Raw genomic sequence first — 6,000 nt, forward strand, 5'->3', positions numbered from 1 at the left:
TATTAGTTCTTATAACAGCTCATTGGGGTCTCAACGGGGTCCCGTCTGGCTTGAGTTGTCCCTCCCGCGAGGAATCTTACTCGTCGTTGACCGCAGACCTTTCTCTTGAAGACCAGATGGAGAGACTCAGGATATTATAAACTCAATCCCAGACAGGCACAGTCCCAGCAACTTCTTCTTTGCTTAGGGAAAGGTTGGGGGGACAAACGGCCAGGCTGCTGAGTGACCACAACAGGGCCCTTTGGATGAGGGTCCATCCTAATGACCTCTACTTAACTTAGATAATTACATCTATAAAGTCCCTATTTCTAACTAAGTTCACATTTTGAGGTACTGGGGGTTAGGACTTCAACATACGGATTTGGGGGGGGGACACATTTCAGTTCATAACATCGTACATCCAGGAAGCAGTCTGTTGCTGCAATAGCAGCAGAGAGGCTTCGCGGAGGAAAACCTGAAGGACCGCCTTTAGCCTCTTCCCACAAGTCAAATTACTATGTTTTAAAGTGACTTGAAGTAATTCCTCTGTATAGTATGTCATCAACTGAATACACAGCTACTTTTGTTTGACTTTTTCTTCAACTTTTAAGGCCTGCTTTTTCATTTTGATTTCTTTATAATTAAGTAAAACTGATGTGTTTTCAAGGTCAAATCTACAAAATAAAATATATTCATAGGTATCCAGCTTTCATTCCTGTTCCTTGTACACTCTTCTCCTCCATAGATACATTTTTAATTTAAAAAAGAATTCTAATTTAAGTACATACGTATTTTGTTCCCGTGGCCCCCATTAATCGGATAAATAGTTACATAGTCAACTCTTCTCCACCTTGCTTTTTTTCAGTTAACAGTATATTCCGGAGATCACACCCTACTAGTGTGATCAAGAGATATCACTCATTCCTTTCTATGGCTGCAGAGTAGTTTGTTGTGTGGGTGTGCCACGGTTGATTTCAACCAGTCTCTTACTGATGGATTTTTTGGTTTGTTTGCAGTTTTTTGCTATGACAAATAGAGCCACAATGAGTATCCTTGCAGACACACGGTGTGTGTGTGTGTGTGTGAGTGTGTGTGTGTGTGTGTGTGTTGGTGTGTCTTTGGGCTTCCTCTCCAATATTACCACCAGTTTTGAGACATATGGCCCCATACCTTCTGCTCTGTTTCTGCCCTCCATTGGACCTTCTGCTTCTCTTCCCGGAGTGCCCTGTTCTGTGCAATCTATATACTATCCCAGCATTCTCCTTAACATGGGGCTTTGTCTTGGAAGGGATCTTGGGTTGGTTAGTTTTCAGAGCTCATAGGGTCCAGATTGTACCAGCGCCATCCAACCTTACCGCCACTTCCCCACAAACTGGAGCCTGAAAAACACCCTCCCAGTTTTGGTGCTGTCTTTGTGGTGGCCTGCTACGCTTCCTGTGAGTATCTGTTGGCAAGTGTGGGCTCTCCAGCATGCAGAGCCCTCAGCAGCCCCTCCGCCTCCTCCTGTGTCCCCCTAACACAGTAACCAATACCACACAGGTCTTGTCGCTCTCAGTGATTTGTCCCACCTGCCTGCATTTTGACGCCCAGAGGAACACCTTGCATCTAGCTTTGTTGATGACGTCATCAGTCAGATCTTAGGCTTTACCCCCAACTTCATGTTCAATTTGAAAAAATACAAATTAAACCTCAACCAAGAATATATAGGGAGTCTTTGTATATTCTTAAAAATTTTTGTCATTTTTAAATTATACTAAAATGAAAAGTTACCACCCTTCTCCCCCCCAAAAAAAAATTAAACTGAAACCTAGTTTTACTTAACAGCTTGGCAAAAATCCAAAAGTTTGGTAATACACACTCTTGACAAGGCTGTAGGAAAACAGTCCCTCTCATACACGCCTAGTGGGAAAGCAAACCCCTGTGGAAGGCAACTTGACAAAGTACATCAAATTTCAAATGTGTTCACACCTTTCGGTCCAGCAATCCAAATTCCGGGAATTTATAGCACAGATGCATTTTTGCATGTGTGAAATGATGTATGAACAATGTTATTCATCAATGTGGTGTTAGTAATAGCAAAACTTTGGAGACCATCCAAACAGTTTAGATGGTCATCAATTGAGACTTGTTTAATAAACAGTGCTACATCCTTTTAACGGAAAGAACGAAGTTTTCTGCATAAACAGAAACAGTAAGATCTCTAAGATGTTAGAAAAATATACAGAACAATGTAACATACCATTTTGTAAACAAAAACATAAGGGGGAATAAAATACACATTTGTGTTTATGTGTATTTGCATAAATATATTCTGCAAAAATATATACAAAACTAATAAATAATAATCTGGGGGGGTAGAGCATAGAGTACTGGGCATATGGGGAAAAAGACTTCACTGAGTACTTTTGTAGTGTTTTGATGGTTGAACCATGTGAGTGCGTTACCTAATCAAAAATGTAAAAACACAAAAAGTTTGGAAGCTCCTTTCATTAATGTATTTGTTAGCATCTGATTCTAGACTTTAGAAGAAGAGCAAGCAACGACGTACGATCTGCTTCTAAGTCCATCTGAGAAGCAGGTATAATGTCATTAAAGCTCAGCATTACAAAACTTGTGTCGCTCAAGTGGATTCGGACTCCTCTGAGTTGTGACAGCACCACCACAGGAGGCCAGAGGTGGCCCCAGGGAGACCAGCTAGAGGCACTGGGCTAAGTCCATCCATCCACACGCACAGCATTTGTCACCAGGTCCCCATGGCATTGAGCTCCCCGGCTAAAGTGGATTGGACTGGAATGGACAGGATATTGAGGCAACCAGAATGCAGCCAGACCCAAGCATGTCTCTGGAGAGTCAAAAAAGGGGAAATTAATTTTGGGAACAGCTTTCTGATAGAGTTGTGCCTTTCCCTTCATCATCTTTACTTCCCTGTGTCAATCTCACCGCAAGTCTGGTGCTGGGACGTGAACATGAATGGGTCCGGCTGTGCAACACCACAGTCCAGCCTCCGCAGACGCCTACTGCTCTCGTGTCTGCTGCCCCTGTAAAGTGCCTTTATGGTCCTACAGTTCCGGTCAGACAACGTCATTGTGATTATTGCAACATCTTTTGTCTCAAAAATGTCATTTTTTTTTAAAATCAGGAAATATATTCACATGGTTCAAAATGAAAATAAATTGCCCTTAGCCTGTCCTCAGAGGATAAGATGTTGAGTCTCCCCACCTCCCTGTTTTCTTCTCTCTTTTGGACATAGGGCAGCATGTGCACGTCTCTGGGAAGGTGATCCAGACTAAACAGACTGGATAGGGTGACTGTCTGCCTTTCTGAAGACCCTTTTTCTATGGATACAGTTAACCTGAACAAAGAATTCACACTAAGGCAATAATGACTTAAGTACCCCCACCTCCTTACTGGTGTTTCAAAAAAGGAGGCTGCAGAGGGTGCCACTTAACTCTATGGCAATTAAGCTCTAATGGTAACATTTTTAGATAAACCTTCCCCTCTGGAAAGGCATTCAGGGAGGTATTTGGGAAGGCTAGAGAAATGGGAAATGGCAAGTGGCCTCAGTAAGCATGGTGGCGAGCTGCCCAGGCCATCCTGCGGGTGGGCCCTCACCAAAAGGCCAGGGCAGTGGACGGACGCCTGGCCGGCTGTGACGGGTGATGCTGTGGGCAACCACAGGAAACCTGCATGAATGCAGAACGTGGCCTGTCAGTGGGCCTCCCCTGTCAGGCTGGTGCCCTCCTTTATCCAGTGTTTCATCAGGCCTGTCACCAGCCCTCCTACCCTCTGTCATTGGCAAAAGGCCCAGCCAGTGACTGCCAGCAACAGAAAGAAAGAGGAGGGATGTGGGCACGGACAGCCTTCTTCTCTGACTGGCGCTGCCCTCCGCTGAGCTCTCCGGCCTTGGCCACAGTGGCCAGGGCCACCACGATGCACAACTGCATAGGGCGCCCTTCACGTGGCATTCTATGTGCACGCTTGGGCTGGTTTTCTTCAGTATCTGTGTGTGAGTTTGTCTTATTACCTCCACTAGACAGCTCTTGGCAGGCCAGGACATGTTTAGAAATCTTTTAAGATACCACACCAAACCACCTAGCACTAAGCCCCGTTTGATAAATATTTGCTGATGGATAGGCAATCCCGAAATAGGGTCATCAACTCCGAATCACAGATAAAGGGACTATTTAACCTGGTAAAAGCATCTGTGTTGGAACTCTGCAAACCTGATTCTGCCCAGCTTTGGCATCTGGTGCTTACATTAGTCATTTAGAAATGTGACCTTTCGTGACACGGCGTCTCCGAGCAGCGGTGTGACGTGACCCCTGGCAGCTTTCTGTTCCTGCTACCAGTGTCAGTTTCCTCCTCCCTAAAAGGGTTCAGTTTTAAACAGGGATTTCACGAGCCACTGGGAGAACTGACGCACTCTGCAAAGCCCAGAATGGGGTTTGGATTAGTCATGGTCATAACCACTGTTTATGCAGCCTCAGCGCAGGCCGAGGCTCACATTTCTCCCAGAGGCCCACGCTATTTCTGTGTGATTTTTTTGAAGCATGAGACCTCAAAACCATACTGGAATACTTCTCTGTAAGAATTTGAGTAGCTAAATTTTACCGTTTGGGCCCTCTCAAACCTGCCTACCTTCCCTCTGGCCACTAACCTGCCGTAAAAACACTTACAGGCACTTTCGCGGCATTGTCTAAATGCTGGGCTGCCCTGCTGGAACCAACTGAAATAAGTCAAAAACAGTGTGTGTGTGTGTGTGGGGGGGGGGGAACAAGAACGAAAACAAGGACATTGACTTGAGAACGAGAGGACTAGAGTTTTTGGTCAGTAGCCTGTTAGATGACCTTGAGCCGATTATTTCTCTGTGTCCCCTGTAGCATTTGTAAGGCACAGGAGACAAACAAGAGGAGGGTGTTTCTGCCCTGCCATCCACAGGACACCTGTCCTGAGCCATGTGTCCCTCTGGGGATGAGAAATGGGGAGGACAGGATAGGAGTGGCCTTCCCGGAGCCACCCAGCCCTTCCCTGGTGCCCTCAGACTGAGGTAAGGATGTCACCCATGGACACAGGACAGAGGTGATTGTGTTGTTTTAGGACAGAGACCTTGAGAAAGTCCCTTCCCCTTTTAGGGCCTCTGTTCCCTATCTGTGCAATGAGGGGTAGACTTTGCGAGCCCCAGCTCTGAGCCTTGAGGATCTGTTTGCCTTTTCTTCCCCATCAGGCCTTTTTCCTTCCTTCCTGTTCCTCTCAGTCTTCTAATTCCTTTCCCTGTTCTTGAAGATGTGAGACCTCAATTCTTTTTCTGGCTGGTCTTAGCTATTTTGTGATCAGGGCCAGTTTTCTCAATGGACAATGAGAGAATTTGACTAACGGTCTCTAAAGGCCCATCTCTGATGCTCTGGTCTTCCTGAGAGTTAATGGCGCAAGGTCCCATATGGTATGCAGCTGGGTAGGGCTGGCTCACCTGGGCTGGGGCCCCTCCATTCACCTGCCCCAGCTGTCACTCACCTACTGGTCCATCAGACTTCTCCGGAGGACTCCATGGAAATGATCTAGACTGAGGCCAACAGATGGAATATGTTGTAATGGCTTTTTTATCTGTCAACTTGACTGAGTAACAATCTCCACCTATTCAATCAAACACTATCTAGGTGTTGCAGTGAAGATATTTTATAGATGTGATTCAAGTCCATAATCAGTTGACTTGAAGTAAAATAGATTATCATAGATAACCTGGGTGGGCCTGATTATGTCAGGTGAAAGGCCTCAAAAGCAGAGCTGAGGCTTCCCTAAAGAAGAAGAAATTCTACCTGGGGACAGTAGCTTCCGTTCATGCCCCTGAGTTCCAGCCTGCCCTTCTCGATGACCCTCTCTACAGATTTCAGATTTGCTCAGCCAGCCCCCATATTCCATAAGTCAATTCCTTGCAGTACATCTCTGTCATGCAGGATCTCTGGTCCCGCTCCCCACATAAGAACACAGGACATGGTGAGGCCAAAAAGGAACACCCACGGAGCC

Source organism: Rhinolophus sinicus, linkage group LG05 (genome assembly GCF_036562045.2).
Source record: "Rhinolophus sinicus isolate RSC01 linkage group LG05, ASM3656204v1, whole genome shotgun sequence".
NCBI lineage: Eukaryota > Metazoa > Chordata > Mammalia > Chiroptera > Rhinolophidae > Rhinolophus > Rhinolophus sinicus.